Raw genomic sequence first — 16,729 nt, forward strand, 5'->3', positions numbered from 1 at the left:
GCTATGCTTGTACTATGCTCAAAGTAAGCTGCTGGGTAAATCAACAAATGAATAAATGAATGCAAAGCCTGTGAGAACTGGCATAACATTTTATCAGATTTTATTGTAGATAAAAGTATATAAATAATGGGCTAAATTATAATAAAATAAATGGCTCCTAGAAACCTAGAAGTTTTCAAGCATTGAAATCTCTTACCTGGGTAAATTATAGTTTATATGGGCTCTTGGAGTCTGTGAGCTAGTCAAGTTGACGTATAAAATAGCCACCACAAGAATGAAAACACTGAAAACCACAGACCTGTCCAAAGTTACTCAGCTGGTTAACGAGAAAGCCATAACCCAGATCCTTTCTCTGACAGATGTTCTTTTCATCCCTCACAGAGAGTCCAGTATTGTGGAGATTTAACAGACAATGCAGACAACTGATTAATGTGTTATCTGTGGGTTGCAAACAAACACTCCAAACAATGCTCTCTCAGATACCACTCTGTAACACCACTGAACTTAGAGTTGAATTTTTCATTTATTACTATTCTAACGATTAGTTCTTTCTCCATCCAATTGTGAGAAGTGGAAATTTTATTTTATTTAGGCCTCATCATTCTTCACAAACCAGAGAAATTTATGGTTATTATCAGAGTGTTCCATTTCTGCTAGAAACTTCAGAAATATCATAGGATATTCAATATATTTTTAAAGAAGACATTGATAAATTAAAGTGCATCCAAAAGAAGGGGACCAGAAGAGTGAAATGTCTGGAAACATGTCCTGTGAGGAATGTATCTGTCATTTTATGTTCAAGAAAGTGGTGATGTTGAGTTTGAAAGATGCTCCACATTTCTGCAGGGCAATGATAACTTTCTTCCGTGATTTGAAAAGCTGCCACGTAAAACTAGGATTCTATATTTTCTGAGTAGTTCCAGAGGGCAAACTTGGACCAATGTGTGACAAGTACAAGAAGGCTGACTTCTACTATATAAACATACTTATCCAATAGTAGGAGTTGTTATATCAACTCTCTTGTTGATGCCAATGGAGCTGCATCATTGGCCCCGTGTCAACAAAACTAGTAACCTCATACAGAGTGAGAGATAGCCTGGATGGCCTGAGTCATTTATGACTTAAAGATTACTTGATTATCTGTCTCTCACCTATACCAGATAGATGACGACCAACCCTCTCTCAGTAATTTTCACTCACCTCATTCATGTGAAGAGCATTTTAGGAAAGATCATCTATTAGAAGCCACTGTTGACCCCTGTGGGTAGAGAAGAACCCATTTTCCTGAGGAGGTTCTCTTCCTGCCTAACTCATCAGAATATGAAGCTTTTTCTACAACAATAAAACAATATAGTTCTTTGGAGGCTGTCTGCATTGATCTACATGAGAAAAGTGGAATGTGTTTAAAATATAGCTTGTTCCACAATATTTTTAGGTTAACAGTAGATATTCTGTTATGAAACAAGTTTAATTTGATGCACTATAGCTTTGAAAGTGTTAGAAAATGAATTAAATTGTAGAATGTGCCAGAGGTTTTAAAATAAATAAAGCCGCATTTCAGTGTATTGGATAAAATGCTCACAGCGAGACAACATACATCATATGAATATTCTTTCACTTCTCACCTTGATTAGAATAGAAAGTACATATTCAACAGTTATTTTAGGTCTCAGTGTGACTCAAACTACCATTCTAGTTGTAATTTCTTTTATCTTTTTAAAAAATTTTGCTAAAGCAGTAGTCAAACTCATTTTTACATTTAATACAGATTTCAATGACACACAAGTTCCATGATGCGACTCATTTTATTAGACCCTGTCAAGACAGAATATCAGCTACAGAGGGTCACACTGCATCGTTCTACTGTCACATCAATATCTTGCTGAGTGCCATCTGCAATGTCTCGGGTTCTTTATTTATACTGAAACTCATTTAGTTCGATTTAAGAATTATTTCCAAAATTCCTTCAGTACACAAAAAAGCAGTTTCTCAAGATAGTCCATGGCTTTGAAGAAGGAATAGCAACAAGATTCTCTGTGGTAATAAAGATCTAGACAAATGATGATAATAGGTTTAAGGAGAAACAATCTTAATTCTAAGAAAAGTTGTTTTTATTAAATAAATCTATCTATCCTAAACTTGTGTAGTGAAAATGAATGTTGATTGCTTTGCAACTCTTTGGTTTTAAAATGCAAAGCTAATATTTGAAGCTGGCTATTTCTCATGTAGATCAATGCAGACAGCCTCCAAAGAACTATATTGTTTTATTGCGATAGGAAAAGCTTCAGATTCTGGTGAGTTAGGTAGGAAGAGAACCTCCTCAGGAAAATGGGTTCTTCTCTACCCACAAGGGTCAACAGTGGCTTCTAATAGATGATCTTCTTACATAATATATCTGTAATTTAGGTAGCTACCACCAGATGATAGACTCATCTTGGACTACAGCAGCATGGGCTAGGCAAACATTTTCTTAAACTGTATCTAACGCATCTTCATAACCTCTAATGAACCTGTACTCTCAGTCTAACACTTTATCAAAAAAAAAAAAAAGGAGGAAACCCCTTTCCTTCTTTATTTCACACCTACCATACACAAGGCATTGAGCCAGACAAAGTGACTGTGAAGATGAACTAAACTATGGCTTTGACACAGTAAGAGCTTCTAAATGAATAAGAGAAATATTCTTATTCATTTAATAAGAGAAATTTAAATAAGAGAAATTTAAATAAGAGAAATTTCAGTTTGGATACTGAAAAATTAAAGTAAGAAAAATTAAAGTAACTTAAAAAGTGGTGGTAAATAGAAAATGCTGTAAAAAAAATAATAACTTATGCAGAGAAGAGAGAGAGAACTTTCAACTGAAGGTAGCAAAGGAATTTCTCATTTAACCTGAGCCTTGGAAGATAATAAATATATGGAAATAAAAATACAGAGAATAATACTTTGGGAGAGAGAGTATGTGCTCTGGTGGTAGAAGATTCAAACCTGGTTTCTACTATTTATTAGCTTAACTAAAGGCTTAGAGTAGTTGTAACATCTCTGTTTTAATCATCTTATTACAAAATGTAGATGCTAATAATAATTCACAGATTTATTCTAAAAATAAAATCATTCACAGCAGTGAAGACCTTTGCATTTTGTAATGCACTTCTGCATTCTGCATTTGCATATAGGAAATGAGTTCTGAAAAGACAGCTGAAATCTTTGAGTCCAGGCTAAGGAGTTAGAAATGGAGCCCTTTCTCTCCCCACATATTCTATAGGAAATGAAGAGCCTTAGGAGAAAGAATGTTTTGGGAAATGATTAACAGACATCTACCTTTAATTTAGAGATTTTAATCTAGTGAAATTAGTGAAGGACTTGGTGTATGATAAAAAGTAGGCAAGACTATTTTTGAGGCAGATGACTCAGTTAAGAATCTGTTGCAGTGGTAGAGACAAGGTGGGAGTCATAGATACCTATAGGTAGGTAGCAACATCCTTTGTTTCTTCAAAAAGTACACCTACTCTCAAATTACAGATTATGGAAAAAATCAAGGTCTGAAATTAGAGTTTGGATACTGAAAAATTAAAGTAAGAAAATTGGTTAGAAAGCACAGAAGCATTTTAGGAATAAATTGAAGTAGAAAGAAATCAGTTAAGAGGTGGCCAGGTGTTACAGTAAGACATTTAGGGGTACTAAAATTTGTGGGTTCTTCCTTCCAGCAATACGTTACCTCTTGATACTGAACCATCTCCTCCCCACCATACACATATATCTATATATAATTTATTTTATTTTTCTCTTTGCTCATATCTGAAGTTTATCTTAACCATTCTTCTTTTCATCCCCACACTTGGATCTTGCACTAGGAATTTCCCAAGGTTTTCTCATCTGCTTCTGAAAAGGATAAACTATTGTGAATAATTGATTTGTAAACATAATCAGAGTTAAGATGCCTTATATTGTGGAGTCAATTAAATATTTCTTTACAATGAAGTGGTTAAAAATAGCATGTGAAAATGCAGGCAAAGAAAATGATAAGTTGGCTCTCAGAAGTAATGAAGAAAATGAACACTAATGAACATTAACACAGTAACTGGCCTTTAGTAAGTGCCCCCAAATTATAACTATTTATAATTATTAACATTAATTTTATAAATTTATGAATTAAATGAGACATCACACATATATGAAGTTATATAAACTCACATACTTAGCATGGTGTATTGAAAGACTTAATATGTGGTAGCTAAAATTTGTAAGGTAAAAGATATTGGAAATATAGAAAAAAGTGCAGAAAAAAAGCAAAAGTTACCTAAAATCTTATTAGCCAGAGTGACAAAAAGCCAATATTTCATTTATTTTGCTATGTGTTATTAAATTCAAAGGAGCCTGCACTAGCTGACATCAAGATACACACTTTCAAAGTGAAAAGATTTTTTATTTATTTAGAATTATTGATAAATTACAAAATAAGTAAAAGCATAAGTGTGTAAGTTTGCTACCTGCTTATTTAGTATTGTTGATCTCACAATATGTAAGTTTAAAAAAATCTTTGTTAGTTATAGTTATAATAATATTTGCAAATGGAAAACATACATACATGTATCCCGTGAATTATTCAAGTACAATTTTTAAATTTTCTGGAACTGTTACCTATCATCTGAATTCTTGTTACCCAGAGTGTGATCAATGGATCAGCACTATCAGCATAACCTAGACTTGTGATTAATACATTCTTGAGCCTGGCCTTAGACTCACTGAATCAAAAATCTGCAGTTTGATTAATGTGCATATAAACACCATGTAACTCATAAACACTTTAAATTTGAATGAACCTTGAGACATTATGTTAAGTAAAATAGCCAGACTCAAAACTACAAATATTCTATGGTTCCACTTACATGAGGTACCAAGAACAATCAAATTCACAGAGACAGAAAAGAGAATAGTGATTATCACCAAGTGGGGGAATGGGGAGATAATGAGTACAGAATTTCAGTTTGGAAAGATGATGAGAAAGTTCTGGAGATTGATTTGATAATGGTTGCACAATAATGTGAATGTATGCTTAAAATTGGTTAAAATGTTAAATTTTATGTTATGTATATTTTACCACAATATAAAAACATTTATCATAAAATTAAAAATCAATAAAAATGATAAATAAATAAATAAATTTGAGAAGCAATGTTTTAAACAAAACAAAACCAAAGAGGAGAAAGAAAAAACTAGAAACAAATCTTAGCAGAGTTGCATATATGTTAGCAGATTGATTCGGGTTGGATCAAAACATGCTGCTAGTAATAGAGTCTTTGTATATTGTTGTTTTGTGTGACTAAAACCAAAGTATATGCCCTGTAATAGAATACTGGTGCTTCAATTGTACAAGGTACTTTAGTGTCATTTTCCTTTCGGTCTGGTGTTGGTCATAGCTACATATAGGACACAAGTGATTTAAAGATCTCTAAATATTTGACCCCAGCCTATGCATACTCACAAAAATTCATGTTCTAATTCAAAATAAATAGTATGCACATATCGTCTATTGCCACACTGAGAATGTCACAGTCGGGACGCTTTCAAAAAATAATGTAAACTATTCCATACAGTTATGATATTTACTGTACTTCTATTAAGAAAAAGCATAACTAGAGAAATTTATTTAATTTTTTCTAGTGGAAATTATTTTACTATCTCAAAAAGCAAGTATAAATAAAGAATGATTTTTTAATGCTTTTCTATTTACTGATTCTTTAAATTTAAGGTTCTATTGTCTTCCTTTTGGGAATGAATAAAAACAAGGGAGAATAATTAGTTAGAATATATTTTAATATCTATTTATTCATTCATATATTTAAAGAAAAAAAACTCTAAGTGCTAGTTAGTAGCTATATTAGTATCTACATGGATCTCACATTCTAGTGAGTAATAGAGATAATAGACAATTAACCAAATAAGTTTAAAATATTTTAGGAGACACTTTGGTGTGTCAGGAAAATGTTTATTGAAGTAAAACTTAAGGCATGAAAACGATCCAAGTACAGAGCATTCCAGGTTTTGAATTCTGAAAAGCAAAGTCCTTGGGTGCTGACAACCATGGTTTATTAGGGAAAGAGTATGTGACAGCCCAATAAAAATGAAAGAAAACTTTATAAAATAATATTTAAGAGATAGATGGTAGCCAATTTATGTTATAGTTTGTAGGCTATGGTAAGATAATTAAATAATTCCAATTACAATAGAAAGCCGTTAAAGAATGTTTAGCAGAGTAGTAAAATGATTTATGCTATAAAAAGTCAACCCTGGCTAGAATGTAAGCAATGAGTTGTAGAAGGGGTCATGAGTGAGATCAGTGAGAATAGATAAAAGGCTATTGCTATATTCTAGGTGATAGATGATGGTGGCTTCAACTGGTGAAAGGAGAGATCTGTATGGATTCTAGCTATTAGAGTACATAATTATCATGGAAAATGAGGTTAAGGAAGATCCTCCACATTTCTGGCTTGAGTACAAAATAGATGTGTCAATTCCTATGAAGTGGGAGAAGACCTAGAAAGGTACATGAGGAAAACCAAGAGTTCCAGTTGGGATTAAGCTTGAAAGGTAGTAGATACATTGAAGATTAAGAGATTGGTCTCTGGGAAACGTTCAAATCCTACTCTATTGGTTACTAGCAGTGAATCTTGACTAATTTACTTAAACTGTGCCTTGTTTTTTTCATCTTAAAAAAATGAGATTAATAATATCTATGTTACAGGGTTGCTGTAAATATTAAATTAAGTAATTCCTATAAAATGGTAAGAACCATTTCTGACACACTGAATGCAACATAATAATAATTATCACTATTATTATTGGTCATGCAAGTAGTAATGTCAAGTATAGTCAAGTAGAATATTTGTTATACAAATGAGGTTTGAAAGAAAGTAATTGACATTATAATAATTTTAAAAATGCATCAGTGTCAAATTAACATGCTGTACCCCTTAAGTTTACACAATGTTATGTGTGAAATATATTTCAATAAAAAAGGGGAGAAAAAGAAAACATTTCACCTAAATACACTTATTCTGATTTAATGGAAACTATCCTAGAATAGCTTTTATTGTTTTGTTTTGTTTTTTGTCAATGTATCTTTCTTTCTTTATCCTTCTCTCTTTTTGTGGATTGCAGAGAAGAATCGATGTGGCGTTGGGAAGTAGCAAAAGAAGTAAAAGTCATCGTGAAAATGAAAATGTCACATTCTAATTCTAAAAAGAATGTTTCAATTCTCTCTTTCAACATTACAATTACTCCAACAGTAGATTCAAGCCTTCAATTTATTGTACTTAATTGTTTTTTGCATAAATGGACCATAATTATTTTTGAAAACAGATTTTCAGATTTATTCAATTATTAAAGACTAAAACCACAAGTAATAATCTATGACTTGCATGTTGACATTGCCAAATTTTTAACTTGAAATGGCGAGTTTACTGACACAGCTAAAATATTTTCTCTTTAGAATGTGTTTTCTCCTTTTCTACAAACAACTACATTGTAACAAAATACTAGTTTGCCTTCTGGAGTTGAAGATTGAAGATCTTCAAATATATGAATGTATTTAACATGAGTTTTATTCATTTATTTATTTAATAAAAAATTTAAGTAAGTTAATGGATGCTTTGGTGAGAGTTTGTCATGTTCCGAGAATTTCAGGTTAAGCATGATGATACACTTGCATTCAAGATGCAAGACCTCAAATATATAAAGTAGGTTACTTTTCTTTAAAAAGCTTTATAAAACAGGTGTTATATAAATTTGAATTATTATTATTGTGGTCACTGATGTAGAGAGATCCTTCTAGAAGCAAGTGTCATTTTTATTTTTACATTTCTTTTTTTTGGCAGACTTAAAAAAGGCTCAGAGCAGAACACTGAAAGTGGCCACCATCAGCATGAGGACGCCAAAAAGTCAAACTGGTGAGTGGAAAAAGTGACCCGTAGGGATCTTTTTCTATGTATCATTAAATCTGTTGATATTTTTTAATGCAAAAAAATCCTGAGTTTATAAACAAAATCGAGAGTACTTCTAAAAAGAGAGTGCCTATGATATTTATTTTCATTACTTAGAAGTCTTTAGGGAGGTGGTATTCTATAGTGAAAGTCACCAATTTTGTTATAGACATACATGGATTTAAAGTAGCTATACAACCTTGTGAAAGTTGCTTAATTGTTTGAGTCTTAGCTTTTTTTTAAAAAATGGAGATTATAGTAATTATCTTGTTATGTTTTCCCAAGAATCAAGTGAGATATAAACAATCAAGCAATTTCCTTAGCATAGAAAAAGAGCTTAAAGATATAAGACTAATATTTATTTTTTTCCACATGCTAAGTACAAAATGCTAAATACTTTACTGCATTATTTTATTGAATAATCACAACAACCCTTAAAGGTAGAAGCTATTATTGCTTTCATTTTACAGATGAAGAAATTGTGATATTGACAGATTATCTGTTCCTTGAGCTAGTTGTTTGAGTGAAGTTCTGTCTAATGCCAGAGTTTTTGTTCTCATATTAAATCTTAAAGTCAACAAACATTTATTGAATATCTAAATCTTTTTTGAGCTGAGATGCCATGCTCTTTCCCAAATGATTTTTACTTAGAATGTAACTATATATGAGCTGTTATAGTTTACAAATAATTTATGATCAGGTAATTTTGTTTAGTATGTACATACTCTGTAAAAGACAAGGTAGGGATCATTATTTATATTTTTACAGTTGGAAAAATTGAGATCCCGAGAGATTAATTATCTCATTGGATACATCTTAAAGGAGTTATATTAAACAACTGAAATGAAAAAAAGTGAAAAAACAGTGAGAAGCTTATAGAAATTATTTCTTACAAGTTTATTCATATGACTATTGAAAGACTTTCTCAAGATATGTTTTTTCTCTCTTTTTTCCATTTTGTTTATTTTTTGAAAAGAGAAGTTACCTTATATTTAGGAGATAACCTTGTCAGTTCCCAGTTATAGACTTCATATAATTTTGAGATAAAAGTGAATTTTTTTTCTTAATTGTCTCACTTTTGGTGTAAACTAAAATGCACATTGAATCAGCAATGAAAATTTACTTCTTGGGATGGTTTTGTGGCTTTCTCAGTTCTATTGAAATGTATCCAAATATTTACAAGTGCTATATTATTAATAACTATTTTGCCATCTATGTCAAAGTAATATTGCACAGATGTTCAGGAATAACTTTTATTTGTGAGAAAATATTAGAGGGAGGCTCAATTTTTCTCTAAATGATGCAGATGGAATATTTTTATTAATCATAGTATAAGATGTCAGAAATAGTTGTTATTGTTTTAAAGTTCTATCATCTTAACAGTGCTTGATGAAGCTTAAAGTGACTATAAGAGCATAGAGAAAGATGAACATTTATGAAATCATTCAAAACTGAGACTTTCAGCCAATCTATTATTAGCTTCTGGGAAGAATCCACATTGCTAAATTGGAATTTACAATCTAAAGTAGAGCAAACTTATGGCCTTAAATAATATAGAGAGACTCTGTGCTCCTCACTTACTTTCTGCCCCCTTACTCACAGATCCAAAATTTATATCATTCAGAAAGCTAGGCAGTCATATCTTGGCACCCCTCTTCAATCAATGCCTTTATATTTATATTCATTAGAAGATTATTTTTCCTGCTCCCTCTGAAAAGGGCAGAAAGGAAGGAAGGACTTAAAGAAATGCATTGCATCCAAGGAGAGAGAGAAAGACAGTTCCAGTAATCATTGTAGGTATGATGCTAATGGGAATAGGGATAGTTGTGTGTATGTGTGTGCATGTAATAATACTCTTATCAGATCAGGATAAGAGGACCACACAAAGCAGAGAGAAGATGGTCCATCAACATTGTAGCAGAGATGCTTTATTAGAAAGCCTGACTGTTACTCACTAAAGTTTGTGCATGAGATTTTCACAATCTACTCTTCAATTGTGAAGCTTGGATGCTTTATGCTAAAAACCAAGTTAGCAGCATGACCAAGGGCTAAAGGTCAGTCTTATTACTTGTCTGTTGAAAAACACTACACTTTAAGGGATTTTAACACATTCTCAGATCAGTAAACAAACAACAGAAACAACACCATCAAAGCCAAACATGACTTGGATATTGATTATTTGACATGAGAAATTAAAGTTTCAGAGGTAAAATGGATGTAGAACAATGAGTTAACATAGAAATCAGAAAAATATTTTAGAAAAGTTTTGTCATCTTTACATATGCATCAATTGATTTAGAAATAAAAGTCATAAATGTTGAAAAAGTTGAAATGCAAAGGATTGAAAAGAAACAAAATAAAACAAAACAGTGAAACCTGCCTTTGAAGCAACAAATAATATAGTCGAATTTGTGAAAAACAACCTGAAGAAGCACACCTAGAATGCAGAGAACAAAGGTGATCAATGAAAATGATGAGAGAAAAAAATGACCGATATACAAAACAGAAATCAAATATGTAGGTAATTATTCATGAAAAAAAAAAGACAAAAAGAATAAATAAAAGAGAAACACTAATCATAGAATAACAAAAATTTTGCTCAAGAAAGGAATGAAAATGGTTTTTAGCACTCTAGAATTTATTTGCTAAAATCTGAGATTTTTTACATTGCATGGGAATTTCATATTCTTTAAAAGTTAGGACTATCTAGTGGTAAACAGAGACAAAAGATTATTTGGATCTGATAGTTTTTTTTACAAATTTAATGTTTCATGCTTCTAGATTATAGAAGCTAGTCTTTTCCAGTTTTCATGTTTTTCTTAAACAACTTTAGTAATTTGTGTTAATCTAGAAAAATTGTCAATGCTGAGTAATTGCCCATGTATAAATACACTAGAAAAAAAGACTAGAAGTCAATGTACCAATGGAATAATCAAGTGATTTTTATTATTCTGTTTTAATCTCTTCTATGTTTTCTGATGTATAAATAATCATATATCATTAGTTAACTAAAGTCTTTTATTAAAGTATACTTAAGAAGAATGCACAAATAGTGGACAGCTCAAATTATCACTTATCACAAAGTCCACAAACATGTAATAACCACTCATATTAGGAAATAAGACATAACGGACATAGTTGAAGATGCTTTTTCTTCTTCCTAAGTAATGAATTCTAATCTTTCGTAAGATAAACACTTTCCTGAATTCTTATACTATGCATTATTTCACTTCTTTTTTTTTTTTAGTCTTATATAAGTGGAATAATAGAGTTTGTATTTATTTTGTTGTGTAGCTTCTCATTCTCAATATTATTTGTGTGAAATTTCTATGTGTAACAGTAGTTTAATTTTCAATACTACATACTATTCCATCATGGCATTTGTGCCTCTTACATTCTTATATATGTCTTTTGGGGCATGTATGTTCACATTTCTATGGGATGTACAATTACTTACATGTGGCTGTTTTAATTAATTTTTTGTAGTTATTACTAAATTCCCAAAGTGGTGTACTAATTTATATTCCCACTGGCTGAGTATAATTTCTAGCTGTTTCACATCTTTACCAACACTTGGCAATTATCAGGGATTTTTATTTTAGTCGTTGTGGTGGGTGTATTGTAACATCCCATTGTGGTTTTTAAATAACATTTCCATAATCACTGATAAGGATGGTATTACTACCATAGAACAAGAGTCTTCTAGGTACCCCCATATTTAAAAGCAAATGATAATTTAGAGGAGGTATTAAGAAAGATAGTAGTTTTATTTACCTTCACTTAATGAACATTCAGTCTAAAGGGACTGAAATTTCCCCTTTACATAGGAAAATGGAAAATCATATAAAAATATATGTCATTAAATATGTGCAAACATGACAATCTCATTCAACTTAAAATTCAACTTACCAATTTTATTCAACTTTTACTTTCCCATTAGCTAATTAATGCATCACAATCTATCAATTTTGTCTTGTTTCATTGGGTACAAACCAAACTTCTGACCGTACACTCACAGTTGAAGGGTGATGATCAGAGTTTATTGCAGGAGAGTGATGCACACGCCATTTCTGTTTTAGGAAAACGAATTATTTCTCCAGACATTTGAAACTAGGATGGCACATGGGCAATAGGCATGGAAACGATGTAGGAGGGCAGCATGATTTTGACAGAGGGTCTAGGGCTCTCACCCATGCAACAAGTGTGACAGCTCCATTACTTTCCCAGGCACTTTTTCTGCTTGGCTGTGTAATGGTTCATTTGCTTCAGTACTATTAGTTTCCAAACAGTGTGAGAGCTTGGCTGATATGTTATTGAGACATTTTTGGTGCGAATAATTTGATATTATACTGTTAAGTGGCATGCTTTTTAAATAATGAAACCATGTTATTAGAAATTAGTTAGATCAGATTTATGGTTGACAGAGGTGAGGGGTGGGTGATGGAGGAATAGGGTGAAGGTAGTCAAAAGGAACAAATTTCTAGTTATAAGATAAACAAGTACTGGGGATATAAAGTTCAATATCTTGACAATGGTTAACATTGCTGTACAGTATATTTGAAAGTTGTAAAGAGAGGAGATCCTAAGAGTTCTCATCACAAGAAGAAAAATGTGTTTTGTTTTGTTTTTGTGTCTATATGTGGTGATGGATGTTAACTAAACTTATTGTAGTAATTATTTCACAGTGTATGTAAATCAAGTCATTATACTGTACACTTTACCTATAAAAAGCTATATGTCAATTATATCTGAATAAAACTAGAAAAAAGTAAATTAGCCATATCCAATGCATTTTATTGAAATAAAATATAAAACTTATGATTTTAATCATTTTTTGTTTGTTTTTTGTTTCTTTTTTTTTAAGTGAGGCAGCCCTTGGTTGACCTCACAGATTGCAAGGGCCTTGTCAGCTTACAATCCCTTTTTTTTATTTTTTTTACGCCTACAGCATCTGGTCTTCCTAGGTGGTCTCCCATCCAAGTACTAATCAGGCCCAACTCTGCTTAGCTTCCAAGATCAGACAGGATCGGGCTTGTTCAGGGTAGCATGGCCATAGACTTAATCATTTTTAAGTGTACGGTTCTGTGATAGTAAATACATTCACATTGTTATGCAACTGTCACCACCATTCATCTCCATAACTTTTCCATATGCCAACTTCAATTTCATACAAACATTCTGCTCCTTTACGGATCCCTCCTCCCTTTATATATGTACTGTTTAATCATTGTTATAGATTTATATTTATTTTTATGAATGTGTCTTTTAAATCCTGTGGAAAATAAAAAGTGAAATTACAAACCAAAATTATAGTAATACTGTTATTTATATTTATATGTATGTTTACTTTTACCAGAAAACTTGATATTTTCATATGACTGAGTTACTGTCTAGCATCTATTCATTTCAATATTAAAAATACTCTCTTTAAACTTTCTTGTAGGGAAGATTTATGAACTCTCACAGTTTTTGCTTGTCTAAGAACATCTTAATTTTTCCCTCATTTCTATGGATAGTTTTGCCAAATGTAGAATTTAGATTGACAGTTTTTTCTTTTTTTTAAATACATTATCCTATTGCCTTCTGGCCTGCGATGTTACTGTTGAAAAATACACTGATAGTCTAATGGACTCTCTTGTAAGTGATCAGTTATTTTTCTCTTGCTGTTTTCAAGAGTCTCTGTTTTTGTCTTTTGACAATTTGATTATAGTGTTTCTTAGTGTGGATTTCTTTATGTTAGCCTTCTTGGAGTTTGTTGAGCCTCTTGGATTTGTAGATCTATGTATTTCCTCAAATTGGAAAAGTTTACAGCCATTATTTTCTTCATATAATATCATTGCCCTGTCTCTTTTCTCCTTTTGAGAGTTCTATAATGTATACACTTGTCTAAGCACACTTATATGTGTCCCACATGTCCAATAGGCTCCGTACACTTTTCTTTATTATCTTTTCTTTTTGTTTCCCAGACTCAATAATTTCAGATAAACTGTCTTCCAGTTCACTGATTGTTTTCTCTTCTTGTTTGAGGCTGCTGTTCAACTCCACTAGTGAATATTTCAATTCAATTACTACATTTTTCAGCTTTAGAATTATTTGTATTTGGGTTTTTTTTTAAATAATTTCTATCACTTCTTTTTATTCTTTCCTTTAAGATATTTTTCTGATTTTCTTGATTTCTTTGTTCATGTTTTCCATTAGCTCCTACAACATATTTAAGATAGTTGTTTTAAAGTTTTACATAGTAACTCTGATGCATGTATTTATTCAGGGATCATTTTTTGATATTTATTTTGTTTCTTTTAATAGGCCATTTTCTGTTACTTTAAATGCCTTTTGTTCTTTTGTTGAAAATTGGGCATATGAAAAGGCAGCTCGATGTTATAGACTAGCTCCTGGCAGGGAAAACCATCAGTAATAAGCTCAATCAATATAAAGGCTTAGATCTTTCTCAGGCCTTTTCTGGGCATGTGTGCTGTCTGGGCATTTGATTACACTATCTCCCCTACTCTAACCCATAAACACTATAGATCTTTGATTTGTTTCCAGAGCTCCCACAAAGCTGCCTTAGTCAATCTATAGTTGTTGTCTTAATATCTCTGTGGAGTATGAGATCCTGAAGTTTCCTAGTCCAACAATATACTGATGTCACTTATGACTGCTTTTAAAGTCTTAATTTCCCAAATGGTCTTACTCCAGCTTCTTCTCAGTGCCTTGGATGTTCCATAGAATTCTTTTGTCCATTATATCTTACCCCGGCTTCCAGGGATCTGCAGTAGCCCTGAAGTTTTCACATGGCTGCCTCTGCTTTACATTACTTCCAGTCTGTAAACTGAATTATGCTCTTCTTTTCCTGTCTAGTTCTAAGTCAGATAGAAATAAACCAGGTTTTTTTGTCAGTGCACAAACAGGAGTCCCCAACCCCTGGGCTGCAGACCAGTACCAGTCTGTGGCCTGTTAGGAAACAGGCCCCATTGCAGAAGGTGAGTGACTGGTGAGCAAGCAAAGCTTCATCTGTATTTGCAGCCACTCCTTAGCACTAGCATCACCACCTCAGCTCCACCTCAGATCATCAGGCTTTAGATTCTCACAGAAGCACTGGTCCCTGGTGCCAAAATAGTTGGGGACTGCTGGGTTAGAACATTGCAAAAAAGTTCTACTTGGCTCTTTCTGGCCTGAGAGAGGAAAGTCTGAATTGGACCACTTCTTCTGACTTTGCAGCCCTGCATAGGAAAGGAAATGGCACAAGGGTGAGTAGAAACACTGCAGAATTTCTGACCATTTTGAACGTCTCTTCTTTTGTTTGGGCATTTGCTTGGTTTCCATAGATTATTGACTAGTTTCCAGAGTTCCTATAAACTTATTTTAATCAATACATACTTCCCTGCTGTCCCCCTCCAATGGGGGAATAGGACTTGGAGCTTTCTAATCCACAATCATCTTGATAACATATTTTAAAAAAATGTGATTCAAATGCTTTCTGAATGCAATACAGTGTTACTATTTAAAAGAAAAAGATTAATTTGCTATATGATTTTATTTGTTTTATATGTCGATAAGTATTCTGTTGAATTAGCCTTTTTAGAAAAAATTCCAGATCACCCAGTTTCTACTCATTAAAATAATATATGAATAATAATATAAAGCAATACTATTATTTACTTAAATTCCATACTCATTTTCTAGTTTTAATCAGTTCTTTGTTCAATTATGAAATAGTATTATAACCTCACTTTTGAAGGAGAGAGTGCACATTATGATGTTTAAGGAATCATGGTTTGTTTTGGACATGATTTTATCATTGATATAGAAGAATTCCAATGACTGAAAAAGATATTATAAACCTGTCTTCTTAGGGAAGGTAAATATCTTTAAGGCCTTCATGTTGATATTGTTTCTACTACATTTCTCGCATCTCTAATATATGAGTGCAAGGGGAAAGAGCTGAGGTTAAGAATCAACTAAATCGAAGTTATTTTTGTTGGTAGATCAAATCCACCATTTTGTCTCTGTATCTTAGCATCAGAGTTAGTTCGGAGTTAATTTTGTACAAGCAATAATTTTAGTAAATTTTTAATCAATGAGTAGCACCATTCTCATAGTTAATCAATATGCATGTGATATAGAGGTGCTTGGGTAATTTTATTTGTGCCCCTGTTAGATTTAATAAAATAAAACTTGTGATGATTCAAGTAACAATTATAGTAAAATCAATGCTCTACTGAAAATCTTAAGGTAGGGAGCTATAATTAATTTTGTATAACCTATGTCTGTTACCTTAAAATAAATAGCTGACAATGGCCTTAACCAAGAATTTCTAAAAACAAGTTTATTTATTTAACAAAAGTGTAGAAAGATTTGAGAGGAAATATGGAGATTATGATCCATATATTTTGGCATGTTTATTTTCCCCAAGATTATTTTCCAGATGTCACTTATAAATTTCCCCACAACATAGCTTCAGCATCAAAATAGGCATATTTGAAACCAGCTTTTCATTAAATGGACTGTATGTTTAACATGTGCTTCAGAAACAAAAATTACTGGACACAATAGCCATGTAAAGCAAATGAAAGCATTCGTTAGTAGGAGTTATTAAAAAGAGAAGACTTGATGCCCGTTTGTTTAAACAACTACAATATAAAACTTAGATTTCTTTTATTTAATTCATGTTTATTCATCAAGAAAATTAAACATGGAAAAGCTCTTCTGTTTTGTTTTTTTTTTCTAGTAGAACAAAGAGAAGTAATTAT

The 16,729-nt window shown here is 32.0% G+C and overlaps 1 protein-coding gene and 1 pseudogene across 8 annotated transcripts in view; one reads left to right on the forward strand and one right to left on the reverse strand.

Annotated features, from left to right (window-relative positions):
• The window catches only part of LINGO2 (leucine rich repeat and Ig domain containing 2), a 1,089,314-nt gene that overhangs the window by 632,025 nt on the left and 440,560 nt on the right, over positions 1-16,729 (forward strand). For all 8 annotated transcript variants that reach the window (XM_039880667.1, XM_039880666.1, XM_039880668.1 and 5 more), the window contains one exon: positions 7,875-7,946. The gene's annotated coding sequence lies outside the window, so the exon portion shown is untranslated. The remainder of the gene's footprint in view (positions 1-7,874; positions 7,947-16,729) is intronic.
• LOC120617170 (uncharacterized) lies at positions 12,919-13,037 on the reverse strand (annotated as a pseudogene).

Source organism: Pteropus medius, unplaced genomic scaffold, assembly GCF_902729225.1.
Source record: "Pteropus medius unplaced genomic scaffold, Ma_sr-lr_union100, whole genome shotgun sequence".
NCBI lineage: Eukaryota > Metazoa > Chordata > Mammalia > Chiroptera > Pteropodidae > Pteropus > Pteropus medius.